Raw genomic sequence first — 15,946 nt, forward strand, 5'->3', positions numbered from 1 at the left:
AAAACCATCATTTCCGCCATAATTTGAGAAGCTTAAGAGAACGTCAATAACTATTTATATAAAATATATACCAAAGTTAGCTCAGTTCCATATATATTAACAGGCAAAATTGTAGATTGTTAATGAATGAGAATGTAGGTTGTTAGAAAAATAGATTGATTTTCCATTTCCAGAAACGAAAGGAAAATGAGACATTTTTGATCTCATACGATAATGACACAAGTATACAAAGTTTGGGACCTGCGCAACCAAAACTGTTTATGACGTAAATTGGACGGTTGAACCCAAATCAGTAGCCCGTTTTTAAATTTGTTCTAGTTTTGGAAATATTCAGTAAGTTCTTTAAATTCTTTTCAATTTTTCTTAAACTTAATAATTTTAGACTTATAATCTAAATCTTATTCTAGATACTATTCTGCCTTATTTTAAAGCATATTCCAATTTATTCGAAAGACTATTCAAATTTATTCTAGAGATTAATAAATCTCACTCTATGTGTCTACTGATTAATAGAGCATTCGTATGATAGTTTGTGGTTGAGCACTACACTGTAATCGCGTACATTTAACTGTTTGGCGGGTGCATTGGGATGCACTAATAGTTTTTCACTAACACTTCCAATCACACTCGTTATGGATTCTAAGGGGATATCGCGCTGAATCAGTTTGTTTGAGACGTAATATGAAGCATTGACGATGACTCACAACACTTTATTCTGGAACCTCTGGAGGATAACTATGTTAGATTTGCTAGTTGTAGCCCACAGTTCAATACTATAGGTCCAAATGGGTCTAAGTGTTGACTTATACAGCAAAACCTTGTTATCTAATGATAATTTATATTTACGCCCTCTCGGACAATACATTTGGTTTAGTTTAAGCCCAAAAACCATTATGTGAATGTTTATACAATGCTTTTTGAGAGATATCAAAACATACCTTTCAAAAACACACTTAAAAAGTTCACAAATGCTGTAAAAAAAAGATTTTGTTGAAAAATAAAAAGTATTATCCAAAATAGTTTGTTTTCTCTCTTATGGTAGTCATTTATTGAACGACCCTCGTACTTATTTTTTATTGGTTGAAAAGTAGCCTGATTTCGTTGTGGTGTTTTTCTTTTACCATTGTTTTATTGCCATATTTCACTATTATTGGAACAAAAAATTATATGCCATCTGGTTTTGTTTAGAGCTATTTATTATTTAGGATTAATAAAGGGTATAAAATAATAAAACAGATCATTTGCCAGTGTCAGTTTTCCCCACACGTTTATTTTGCTATCGTTTCGTGTAATGGCATCATTTTTACTGGTCCTTTCTGATCAAACCGCCGCTAAAACCTATAAAGGAATCGAAAGCCATATCATCAATCTGTACATAGCTAGGAATAATTCTTCCATTGTGGTAAGGGATGAAAAATGGACTAAGAGAAATAGAATGGAAGAATTGTTTCATATTTCACTACGGTACCTATATTTATCTTTAGGGGATACGTTACATATCACTCTATACGTTAATTTACCAGTTACGATTAACATTTCTATAAGGTTTCGATATACACCGTATCGCTTAATTTTTACAACAATTTTTCTTAAAGACTTTAAAACTATTTCAAAATAGGAATATTTTTGGGATCTACCTGCAACCTCTTAGAATTGCAGAAATTTCGATGGAAATTGAAAAGCACCAGATTTGACACTGCATTACTGATACTACTTATCATAGATTTTGTTATAACAGGTCAATTCCCTATGTTTTTCCATGGTAGTTCCCCGACCTACCATAGTAAAACACATTTTTTTTCGCAAAATTAGTTGTTTTTATTCAACATAATTCCCTTCAAGGGAGATACACTAATTATAGCGACCCTACAACATTTCGATACCATTTTTGTAGTAAGATTTGTCCTTTGCTTCAAAATAGGTCTTAGTTTGACGATCACTTCTTCATTCGACGAAAATTTCTCCCCAGCGAGCGTTCTTTTAAGATCTGTGAACAGGAAATACGGTGGATGAGGAAGCAATTCAAAGCCCAATTCCTAGAATTTTGCCATCGTTTTCACTGCCTTGTGACACGGTGCATTGTCTTGGTGAGGCAGCACTTTCTTTTTCTACAAATGCGGCCGATTTTCGGCGATTTCGTCCTTCAAACGGTCCAACAATGCTATGTAATAGGCGCTGTTGATGGTCCTTCCTTTTTCAAGGTAATCACTGAAAATTATTTCATGCGCATCCCAAAATACAGACGCCATAACCTTGGCGTTTTCCAATCCGACCGTTGCGTTTTCCCACGATTTGGAGCGGGTGCGTCGTACAACGAAATACTCTTACGAATCGTTAAATCGTCGTTGTTTTTGATCAAAAGTGAGGTCGCACGACACCCACTTTGCACAGAGTTTTCTCATACCCAAATATTCGTGAATGATATGATGTACACGTTCAGTTGATAGCATTAGAGTGTCTGCTATTTCATTAAATTTCAATTTACGGTCATTCCAAATCATTTTGTGGATTTTTTAAATGTTTTTGCCCGTAACAACCTGTTTTGGGCGTCCACTGCGTTGACCATCCTCGGTGCTCATTTTACCATGTCTAAACTTAGCATACCAATCCTTGATGGTTGATTTTCCGGGGGCATTGTACAGAAACTCGCCATCGAACAAGTTTTTGCTTCAACTGTAACCTGTATGTTGTTTCCTATATGTATAATGATGTTTTGCTTTCAAAAAGCAATGTTTCATCAACACGCGAAATTCCTTTTTATGAATTTTTTTCACAACAACAAAAGTTGGTTCCTCAAAATGCTATAATTCACAAACTAATGAACTGTCAAATTTATACACGCATCTTTTAACGATTAGGGCTAACTAAAAACATATGGCTTAATTCTAGAAGCGCCAAGTATGTGTCAGGCCGGGGACTTTTCAATTGACTTGTTAATTGGTAATGATGGACTTATAATAGATTTTATTGTAGTTAGTGGTATTTATTAAAATATAAATTAGCAATGGAGATGTTATGTGTTACAACTCCATTTTTGACTCTTGTATGTTATAATTTAAATTAGCTCTTAAATGCAATAGAAAACTGATTATGCATAAACTTCTTAAGAATTTTCTTAATTGAATTATCATTATTCATGACCTAAAATACTTAAATAATTAGTAAGTCACTTCGAACAGGAACAACATTATGGAGCCCCCATTACCAGTAAAATTCGTTAGAGAGGTAAACATTTTTATTCTTAAATATTAATTTGCTGCAGTTTTTATTGAAAATATTTTTAGCGTGTTGGAGCTGCACTGACTGTTAGTTATGGACATGGTCACTGAAATATCTCAAAAAATGAATAATATAATCTTGAATTCACCGAAAAAAACCCATCCTCGTACGAAGCGATGTGACAAATCAAGCTTGATTATGATAGCAAATCAGTGATTAAATATAATATAAGAAATGTATATAAACAGTGAGTAGTTTTTTCAATATAAACATAATTAAGAAAATTATTTCAGAGAAAACTCAAAAATAATGGAACCTCCAGATATAGATTTTAAAAGAATACAATTTTTAAAAGCATATAATCATATGAAATATTTATTGTTTCAATTTGTGTATTTAGATGAGATATGGATATTTCAGAATGAGAACAATATACTCAATGGTCAGTAATGTCAAGAATATAATAAAAATAGTGTTATGAAAACAAAACTTGATCGAAAAAGGTAAACGTTGTAATAACAATTGATTGGCTTTAATTAGTCATAAACATTATTAATAATTTTTAGTAGATATATTGTAGTTTATGCTAGAAACAGAATTGGTTAATGACATATTTAGTTTGGATAAACTTGTTCATAAATATTGAAGAAGTAATTGACAGATGATGGAATTGTGAACAAATATTAGGTAGATTGGAAATTAGCAGCTTAGTTATTCACTTGAATAAAATTTTCTGAATTTGAGATCATGATCAAATGCTGCCAATTTCTAAGGCAGTGTGATGTGTGTCTAAACAACTAAGGCGAGTATATAATTAATTTATGATAAATGTAGGAAATGTTACTGTGAAATGTAAAAGTCTTCAGCATATACGTGAGCATTTGGTTAAAATGTGTCAGGAGAGAAAGAGTAGTAAGTGTTTTGCAGATCTCGCAATTGCATTAAGCAGAATGCAGTGATAATATCTAGTTCTATCAAGGAAAACGTATGTAGGTAGTAACAGAACAAACTAAGGAGAAATATAGTAATATCAAAATGTCTTTGCAAGGAAACACTGTATCGAAGGAAACAAAAACTAACTGCAAAAGGTAAATATGCTCTCTAATGAAAGTAAAGTATATTATTAGGATATACAATTGTTAATTAGGTGGATTAGGCAATATCGTGACGTTTTGATGTCATCGATTCAGATGACGTGAGTTCATTGTTTTAGGTTCATTGTTTAAGGGGTTATAGAATATGAATATATATATATATATATATATATATATATATATATATATATATAAATATATATATTTATATATATATATATATATATATATATATATATATATATATATATATATATATATATAAATATATATATTTATATATATATATATATATATATATATATATATATAAATATATATATATATATATATATATATATATATATATATATATATATATATATATATATATTTAAAATTATATTGCTGCAAGTGCAGAGATTCAGGTAGGCCGAAACGTCAATTCATCGGCTACCGGAACGAGCCTTCCCGACCCCAAACCAGAGGCCACGGCTCGCGCGGTTATTTATTTCACTTAAAAGCTCCAATAAATCCCTTCCTGCTGGCCTCTATCTGTTACGCGCGCGTTATTATGAATGAAAGCTCGGCCGATCGCCCAGCCTGCCCCCCTCTTCCTGCTGCCGTCGCCACCGCCACCAGGCCACGCCGCGTCGCGCCGCCCATCCCTCTCCCACTCTTGCAGCTTTCGCAGGGCCGTCGTGTGTTCGACGATGCGATCTCAGTAGGCCGTGGCGGTCCTGCGAGCTTTTACAGGTCGGTATATTATAGTCGACGCTGTCGGCGTCGATTGTCGCGTGTTCGACACGTGTTCGCGCGACGGACGGCTCTGCTGCAGGTGGCCGCTAGGACTGCGAATCTTCAGCAGCAGCGCGATCGTTCTCTTCTGCTACGTTGATGTTGATGCGGATATACATTAGCTACGCCTTGTGGACTACGGTGTGTGATCGTTGATCTATGTTGTATGTGATATTTTAGGCTAGGTCTGCTTAACGCGATGGAACTCATTTGTTGATCGAAGGTATGAAGATCTTTGCACCATTTTTACTATTTTTGTTAATTGTTTTTTTCTATGGTATATGCTCTCTATGATATATGGTATATGCTAGCACCTAATAATAACAGGCAGGTTTGATGTCAAATGCGGAAATGTGCAAGATGAGTTTACAAAATATAATTATATATTTTTCGTAATTATCTTGGTTAATTCTTATGTTTAATTTTTGCTGAAAGAAATTTTTACTTTGAACTAACTGCTATTGTTTTTTAATTCGTTGCAGATTAAAGCCTCCTGCATACTATCATCTCTTCTCTTCATATCGAATGTAATTCCTTCCTTTCGTCCATATATATTTATCTTCTAGGATAAGCCTAATTATTAGACCTATAAATTAGTTTTAAAGGCTTTTCTTTAATTTGAAGCTTTATTGTGAAACATTGGTACAATATTTTTTATATTAAGTACTGTGCAACGATAGCCATCTTCTATTCCATCTTGAAAGAACGATGTATCTTTTCTCAACCCACGAATCGACCCATTTTTTGGTATCTTGGTAAGAAGTGAAGCACTGTTCAGATAGGTCGCGACTTATCTCGGAACAAGTAGTAATCAGAAGGGACAGGGGTCGGGAGAATACGGTGGGTGGGTGCCCATTTGAATATTTCCAAGTACGTTTTTACCGATTTTACAACATGTGGTCGAGCGTTCAGCGTCATGCTGAAGAATAACACTATAGTGTTTTTTCTCGTATTCTGGCCGTTTTTCACTCAGTGCTTGGTTCACATATTAATTGAAGTAATGAAGTTTTCAGTTATGAGCAAAAATATTTCTGATTTTGTTGTACCCGATACCATTTAATAGTTAATTTATAGGCCTAATAATATATATTAAGAGTCGAAATAAAAGGCCTAGCAAGACGTAAAGTTATTCTTTATGGCATTATTCGAGGGTTATTACTCAAAATTTTGGTTAAAACATTATATAATAACACAATAGCTAAATTGATTTATGTGAAATTAAAAATAATAACATTAGTTATCTTATTGTTAATATTTTTGCTTAATTACAGTTTAGATAATGGTAATTCCACTCACCAGCGGAGGTTTATTATATAGGTTAAAATCATCTTAGTGATCCCTATAAATAGGTTGAATAAAGACATTTGTCTTGCGATGTGATATGATGAATTCCATGTTGGTCGTTCGTCGGTAAATAGGCTTCACAAATTGCTAAAGATTAGTACACTATACGGCTATTAATCAGATGTAGCTGTGATTGAGGTTCATGTTTCAGGGCCTACGTTAATATCACCAGGTCTAATCTAAGTAATATTATTATGTGGTAGAGACATTAACTAAATAAGTAGCAAACATATTTAATTTTATTTTTGAGATTATATTATTTTTTTGTTTGTGGGGTACTAAAATTATTTCTCTAGATGATTCTCAATTTAAATTTTTAAAAATTTTTTTTTGGTGTTTATTACATCATTGGCAATTTTTTATTTTTATCGCCATCAGTAATTCAATGCCCTTCTTTATCTCTTTTGTCTGCGAAAACTTTTAGATCAACTTTAATGTTTATTATTGATTTCTTTATTTTCAGTTATACTGATCTTTTGTTACTGATGTTATTTATTTACTATTAGCTTACAGTACTTAATATTATATTAGCGAATACTCAATTATTGAAATATATATTTCGTAGTTACATGGATATAACATTCATATTTATCAAAAATACAAAATAAAATGATTAAGCAAAGAGATTTAATCGATTCTATCCACAGCACTACCGGGCTAGGTCCTACTGATTTGTTAAATATATATTAATTAGAAATGAGTAATGCCAAAGCAATATTTTTTTGTTAAATTTAATAAGATTACTTATATATCTTGATTAAATTTTGGATTTTAAATTCAGTGGGAATCTAAAATATTTCTTATGCTACCTTAAATGGAATCAAGCACCTATACGGCAGATTGAACTTTCTCTGACTATTAAACTAACTAAATTATTATGTTTCTAAAACGATTACCATCCAAATAGAAATTTTTAGTTTTTTAAAATGTCCTTCGATTGATTTGGTTTTATTATATTTGAGTTTTAATGGAAAAACACACTTAATAAAATTTTGATGATGTTTCTTATTAGATTTTACGATGAATGATGTTATTACAGCAATATTTCTAGAGTTTTCTGAGACCATTCAACCTTTTAGTGTGATTTGATACTGTAATTATCTGGAATTATTATTATTTATAGGTACTATAAAATATTTTAATAATTAAAGAAATATTACAGTAGAAAAATATTATAAAAGGATTTATAAAAGTATTTTGGGAATGACAATTTCTCCGAAATACTTGCAATGCAATAATAAAAATTATTAACAATATTATTTAATATTACCATTTACTTTATTTAATACCAGACATAGTGTTTTTAAATCTTTTAGAAGACTAAAAACACAATTGCTGATGAGATATGATCTACCGTTATATACAATATTGGCCTAAATAAAATTAGGAATTGAACAATAATAATTAGAAGCGTTTCGGGATAATACTCCATAAAAGAAACATCAATTTTTTTTGTTGTGTCATATATAATATTATTGAGTAATTAATATTACATATACGATAGTGGAGGTAAATTCTATTTCTACTGTATTGTAACCGTTTTTAACTTACTCTTAAAACTTAATATATTCACTTTTTAGCTGAACACGCCTGCTTATTCTCGCCTTGGGGGCCCTTGATTAAATTATCCCCTCCTCTAAAGGTTTTTGTTATAACACATTTCACCATTTTGCTATATCAGAGATGTTCTTGGCGGTATCCGTACATTATCGTCATAAAAAACAATGCTACTTTGATTTGTTTCTTCTAGTTTTCCTCTTTTTTTTTCTTTTGGTTTTTTAATTGTTTGTTCTTGATTCTGTATTTTTTCCTCCCTTATTTATGCAGTTACTTACAGATTAGGATTTTGGTAAGAAGTATATAATAATTTCGTTGATGATTTTATCCTTTTTAACCGACTTCAAAACAGGAAAAGGTTTTATGTTCTACTGTATATATTTTTTAATGTATGTTCGCCGATTTCTCTCTTAATTTTGAACCAATTTTTAAAATTCTTTTTTTATTTGGAAGAGTGCACTTCCGAGGTGGTCTCATTGGAACCAAGTCAGAATCTGATGAGGGGAAGGGGGAAAACTAGGGAAACCTTCAAATTTCAAAGGCGCGTACAAAGTTTTCACATATTTTTTATCTAAAATAATCAGATATTTGTGCATAATGTTATTGTCGAACTGATGCAACGGAATAAGTCCGAGTCGTTCAGAGCAAAAGCCGTTCAGTTTGTTTTTTAAACACTAACCATGTCATATGAGAAGCTGTAGATATATTGCAGGATACTGCTTCTATGGTGTAGTCTTTAGAGCGCTCTGCTCACATGGGGAAGTCTTGAGTTCGATTCCAATCACTATGAGGTGCCGAGCCCAAACAATACAAAAATAATAATATAATTTTGTCAGACACAAAAAATTAAATTACGAACAAAACAAATCTAATTTGTTGCTCGGCACCGACTTCAAACTGATCGGTTGGTAGTAGTTAAAATAATATTGTAAATAGATAAATAGGTTTAAGTAGGTATTAAGCTAAATTCGGTGTATAGAGTAGACTATAAAATACGTGTAATAGATAGGTTCAATAAGGTTTTTGTTTATTTTTATTTAGTTATTACAACGATGATTATGTAATTTTTTTGTGTTAAACATCTAATTTTGATTAATTTTTAATTTTTAGTGAGTTCCTTATTTATTTTTTGAAGTCGGTTCAATTGTTTTGTTGAAAATATTTTATTTCTAGCTTTAAATATATTTCTTTAGATATATTTTCTTTGTTGGGAAGGCAAACGCTAGTTTTTTAATTGGTTGTTCTTGATTCTACATTTTTTTCTTCCTCTTTAGGCATTTACTTACGGTTTAGGATTTAGGATAAGAAGTATATATTAATTTCGTTGATGATCTTATCCTTTTTTAGAATCATCATTTCGTCTTGTTGATTAGGAAGAGCGGCAAGTAATTGTAACGCAAATCAGGCCTACTTTGACGGCATTGTTAATCTATTAAAAGAATTTTACAAACAAACCGAAACAAATTGCTGTTCGACGTAACTCTCGTACATATTTTGCTAAGTCATCAAATATGTGTGTGGTTTGGTGTTGTCACGACTGAATAACACGGAGATTCTTCGATTGATTAATCTTAGTCATATTTTATAAATTTGTTTGCTTCACTTGTTAGTTGGTTCAATGACTTTCATGATGTTTGAATATTTTTATATTCATATTTTAAAAAATTGAGGTTTATGTTATTATTTTTTCAGGAAACGTTATATTGTAAATAATTCAGTTGTGTTTTTTTGTGCTTAAAAATCATCATGTCAAAATGTCTGGTTAAATTTCCATGATTACTAGATAACACCCGAGTGTTACCTAAATATTTTAAAAGTCGACTAGATGTATATTATAATATGGCAGTAAAGATAATTGTGATTTAGCCTATATTCATTTGATTTTGGAGCTTTCTTTTATAAGCACAACAAGGACTGAAATAAAAAATATATTTCATGTGACAGAGAACACAGACGTCCCATACAAGATATACTAAAATATAGAAAATAAGTACATTATTCAGTTGTAATATGAAACATTATATATTATCAAAGAAAGAAAAATAAACTAGATTATACTACAATATAGAAACAGAAGAATGAAAGTACTTTTAAGAATCTTAATTAATTGCAAACTTTTTTGTGTCTCATAACTTCAGTGAACGATTGATCACTTCGCATAGATATTCTAATTATGACCCCTTTTACTATATCTATTAAGTTAGCAACAAAAACGAACAAACTGAGTGTTATATTAAATTGTAACACCAGATGATCCATTGGAATTATGTTAATACGGTATTCGATTTTAAATAATTTCATTGGTTGTTGTTATTAATAAAGAGTTAATTCGTTAATTAAGTTAATTTGCTCATTGCTCTTTCGATATTTTTTTGAAGAAACCTTTGATAACACTGAAAAACATTGGAGAAACCTATATTTTATACCTAAAATTAGAAAAGTTAATTAATCAATTAAAGAACAATTAATTTTAACGCCGAAGACTGAACATAAAAGAAGAAAGTCTACGAGGGCGATAAATTGGAAGTTCAGATTGTATGTGTTGAGCAATGACAATATTTATGCAAAATTACAATGTTATCCATATGTTGTTATCTATTTCGTGATAATCTAGAAATGCTTCAAATTTGAAAAAACTTTAATTCAATATCAGCTTAATTTTTTAAAATATTTTAGTCTCTTTTTTACCAACGAGGTTTTATCTGGAGTGTCCCCAGCATTAAATCTACCGACTGGCGAGTGCCCAACTTAGAAATCATCCCAGAAAACATTTGGTCTTACTCAGCCTAGTTCCTGGCGTGACTGGGATCATTTTCCTTATCGGATATTGCACTCTTTTCTAAAGACAATAGCAAATGTTAAACAATCCCAAACATACATTTATGACCATGCCCCAGCAGGATTCGAACTCGCGACTATCGCAACAGTAGGAGAATAGTCTTGTCGCCTTTATCACTGCGCCAACCAAGTCGGTAGCTTGAATTATTATTGGATGTATAGCTGTTTTAGTGACGCGGCATCTAATAACGACAGTTTAAAACATGTTTTTTTTTCGAAACTACTTTTTTCGAGACGGTTGACATAATATCTGTTAGAAAAGCTAAATAGATTTACTTGAAATCTTGCGTGGGTCTTCGCTATATATTCTTCTATCGTATCGAAGTAGAATTATTGATGGAACTATCTCGAAATTTACTATTTTTAAAAAATTCGGAAATTGTTAAACCTGACTCTTTTCTTCGAACAATCCTAATTTGGCGAAAACAATTTTAAAGTTCTTTTAGAATGCGCAAAAGTATTGACTAGTAACTTTTTAAATAAAATATCAAGGCATCTTTCTTTCACAATAGTTCAATTGTTCATAATAACATGTTTTTGTGTTAAAAGCCATTTTCAACGTAATAAATAGTGGGTTTGTTTAGATTTCTATCTAAAACATTTGGTGCGAATTTATAAGTTTTAAGAGGTTAATGTAATTATGTTTAATAATGGAATCTGACAAATATTAACATAATTATAAATATTTTTTGTAATCAGTTTTTACAGAACTAAAATTGGGATGTTCGAAGAAACAAAAAATACCGAATAGATCTTGATTAATTAACTCTAAAATTAAAATAAACTTGTTACTTGTTATACTACTATTCAATATAATGCAATGTCATTCATTAATATCTTTTTCTAAGTCGATAACCTCAGTGATGCCAAAAAATAAAATAGGAAAACGAAACGCACTACTAACAATATATTTTACTATTCATCTATTGTCAGTTAATTAATAGTGCACTGACGTACAATAATCGATCATATAGTATTTTTGTTTCAGAATGACCTTTCAAGATTTTTATTTCGATAATATGTGGGAGTTAAATATATTACCCGATTTTTTTTGTTTTTGTTGTTTAATTTTATTTGCTGAACAGTATGTTATTTTATTATATTAAACTAATTATTTTATTAGTAGATATAATTAATTATGAACTATTAATGAACATCAATAGACACATATAGATACAGGAGGAGATATCATAATACTTATAATATATAATATTTTTGTCGTCTAATTTAATATGATTTAAAATAGATTCTGATGATTTATTTGTAAAAATTATATTACCAGTTTATTAAACAATTTGCAATATTAATAGACCAAAATGTATTTTATTGCATTTATTATCATTTCGCAAAAACTTGTTTGGAAAGGCTTGAAAAAGGTGAAGTACAGAAGTTTACGTTAATTTATAAATGAAAATATTAAAATTAATTTATTACTATTCTCCAGTTATATCTGCATCAATAGACAGTTAGGACGAGTGTGGGATAGATACATCAGACATATATACATAAGACTGCTTAAGCTATACTTAAAATTAAACATTTATACATTATGATTTGATTGGCTTGAATCTTCTGCATTTTTGCGTGTTGTCCAATAATTGTAACAGGTCAATTGAAAAGTCTCCGGCCTACCATAGTAAAACAATTTTTTTTGGCAAAATTAGTATTTTTTATTCAACACAATTCCTTTCAAGGGTGATACACTGATTATAGCGACCCTTCAAATTTTCGATAACATTTTTGTAGTACGATTTGTCCTTTGCATCAAAATAGGCCTCAGTTTCGTCGATCATCTCTTCATTCGACAAACATTTCATCCCAGCGAGCATTCTTTTGAGAGCTGAGAACAGGAAATAGTCGCTGGATCTGGAGAATATGGTGGATAAGGAAGCAATTCGAAGCCCAATTCATGAATTTTTGACACGGTGCATCGTCTTAGTGAAGCAGCACTTTCTTTTTCTTCAAATGTAGCCGTTTTTCGGCGGTTTCGTCCGTCAAACGGTCCAATAACGCTATGTAATAGTCGCTGTTGATGGTCTTCCCTTTTCTTCAAGGTACTCAATGAAAATTATTCCATGCGCATCCCAAAATACAGACGCTATAACCTTGCCAGCCGACTGTTGCGTTTTCCCACGCTTTGGAGCGGATTCATCGTGTGCAGTCCACTCGGATGACTGTCGATTGGACTTCGAAGTGAAATGATGGAGCCATGTTTCATTCATTGTCACATATTGACGCAAAAGCTCGGGTTTATTACGCTTGACCATCTTTAAACACTGCTGCGAATTATTAACTCGTCGTTGTTTTTGGTCAAAAGAGATTGATCCACAAATATCTTTGCTTTTAGGCCAATTTGGCAGTATCTTCCCATTAACCATTACAGTTCTGAGTCTAGATTGCTTTGCATTTTACCTTACGTGCTGTGTCTTATTTAACTTGCCATCGGGATGAATGTCGGCTGATTTTGTTTGATGAATTGGGCATTCTCCAGGTGATATAATTAGGTATTTATCATTTCGTCGCAACATAAAATTGACACGGATATATTTGGATCTATCAAACTGTATTTTCCAGTCTCTAGGCAGTTTCATCATCCTTTTGACTGCCACTCTATCGTTCTATGTAGATATGTGTTTTTAGCTATAATGACTGCGTCGTTGGCAAATGTCTGAGGACTTTTTATTGAGATATCAGCAGTGTAGAGAAAATATAGGAATGACCCAAGACACTACACTTGAAAATGAACAAGTGAAAACATTTTATTTTGAAAATATTTCAGGTGTTGACAATAGTTTCGTCTTAATACTTTATTCATTTTGTGAATAAGTAGTAAATGCAATACATGATCAAAAGATTATGAGACATTCAGGAATATTGAAGGGTAGTATTATTTTTCTTCAAGCGTCTTTTCAGTATTTGCTATTATTGTACTTGGTTGATTGTTGATTGCGTGATTTCGGAATCCAAACTGTAAATTTTATTAAGCTGGTATTTTTATAAGTGGCTTGACACATTTTAATAACATTTTCATTGTTGAATATATGGTTAGTTTATTTTTTCTGAACTATTCCGGAGATATATTGGTAATACTTTAGGACATTTTAGTCATTAAATATTCAGTTGCTGTTGTTAAATTTTGAATGAGACGATGAAAGTTGGGAAAATAAATAATACGTTCGTGCTTAATTTCAAAAACATATTTTCTAATCACAATAATACTAATAAAAGATCACTTATTAGTGATTTTCTACGTAACAGTTGTAGGAAGAGAAGATTGCTGAAGAACTGAGGCTAATATATATGATGGTGGAAAAAGTAATTTCGGTTTTCTTAGTAGATAATTTAAAGTCGCATATCTCTAGTATTTTTAATTTAATCAAGGCACACTATAAAATGATTTCAAGATGATCTATGGGCTATAGAATATTCTAGATATAAAGATCATCGTCATTCGTTCAATCGGTAAAAAGTTATTGGGTTTTGAAAATGCAAATGCCGAAGGACCATTATCGTCATATTCTTTTACTCCCCCAAAAGGAAAAATGTAGCAGGATTAATTAAATTTATTATATACAATTGTTTTTAATGAATATAATTAATATGACAATAAAAATATAGGCACTTTTATTACAGTTTTGTTACAATGGAATTCAGAAAAACCTTATGAAAAGATAATATTATTCCGATTCGTTAAATGAAATGAAAAGTACTATTGGTTATTAACCAGATTATTGATAGATTACTATCAAAAGGCATTTTAAATAATTGGCCAATGCTGTCGTCGAAAACTCGTTCACTACGACAAATTACAAGCGACGCGGCCTAGCGAATTTGAGCAACTTTTGGTGAATTAATTGGTTTGCAAAAGCGTAGTAGCTATTTCAAATGGATCTAAATAGGCTATAATTTTATGGTAAACATGTAATTTAATGATAATCGTTAAATATGTTAGAATTTACCATCGTATTCGTTTATTTGCTGATGTTTAACAGTACTTTTAATATAATTGTTGCAATTTGTATTAAAATCAGTAGAATAAGGGATTCGTTTATAATGTACCGTGGTATGTACTATAATATTCGATGAACTGTGGTTCTTATTTCAGTTTCAACAAGACAATGACAGTGAATTGAAAGATTCTACGTGTGTCGTAGACCATTCTATTTGCATTGACTAAGTAAGAAAATATTAATATCAATATCATGTTACACAGGAAAATATGTGTGATAATGGAGATTGCGGAACTGAGCTATGGTATAGACGATTCTTTATAATTAAATTTGGCGCTATATTACGACTTAAATAAAAGAGATCAATGAGTTAGTCGAAATAAATTATATAGCAAAGAAAACCTAGAATAAGAATAGGATACTTACAGAAATTGTGGTTGAATTAAACACCCCTCAAATAGCAACGAAGAACAATGTATTATATAAATTGAGATAACCCATGTACAGCTCTTCGAAAGATAAACAATAAAAAAACCCAAGGCACCCAAACCAATAACCAAAATAGCATATCTGATGAATGTTGAATTCGAATGATTATACTTATATTTAAAAGAGATTACATATTCCCTTCCAACTACAGATATATACAAGTTATGAAATATAACAGGGTTTAGGACACAAAACTATAGATTTATTTCATAATACTGCTTATTTTCTTGAAAGAGGCGATTTCTTGAACAGCGGTACAAAAAGACACTGATAATTTAAGTCTATTCGACCATAAATCAAACTGCCTATATTTAGGCGTCTCACTCATCACCATAATTCAGTTTTAAGATTAGCACACCGCCTCGTCTTCGAACACACAGTTTTCACAGACAGATTTGTTAACAGTCACGTGATATAACACGTCCATCCTAAAGTAGCGACCACGGAGTCTGGATAGATTATCGTTCTAATCAAATTATTTTTGAGAATCGCCTGTACATTCGTTCGCCAGTTTGACTTTGTTGATCTTCAATTATAAATCAATTTAGAATCAATTAATCAAATGTCCATGCTATAGCCTTTTTGGAATAGTTCAGATTGGGAAGATCATGCTTAAAAGCAGTTTTACTCAGGTAGATAACAGAAAAAACATTTAAACACAAAAGACCAACAGTAAAC

The 15,946-nt window shown here is 31.1% G+C and overlaps 1 protein-coding gene across 1 annotated transcript in view; it reads left to right on the plus strand.

Moving 5' to 3' along the window:
- Positions 1-5,016: 5,016 nt before the first annotated feature.
- LOC143206636 (monocarboxylate transporter 2) overlaps positions 5,017-15,946 on the plus strand; it is a 441,132-nt gene continuing 430,202 nt past the window's right edge. The window contains exon 1 of the mRNA XM_076419251.1: positions 5,017-5,313. The gene's annotated coding sequence lies outside the window, so the exon portion shown is untranslated. The remainder of the gene's footprint in view (positions 5,314-15,946) is intronic.

The sequence above is a fragment of the Rhynchophorus ferrugineus genome, unplaced genomic scaffold (genome assembly GCF_030347505.1).
Source record: "Rhynchophorus ferrugineus isolate W39M unplaced genomic scaffold, kcgeb_rfMv2 rfM1, whole genome shotgun sequence".
In the NCBI taxonomy this organism is placed as follows: domain Eukaryota; kingdom Metazoa; phylum Arthropoda; class Insecta; order Coleoptera; family Curculionidae; genus Rhynchophorus; species Rhynchophorus ferrugineus.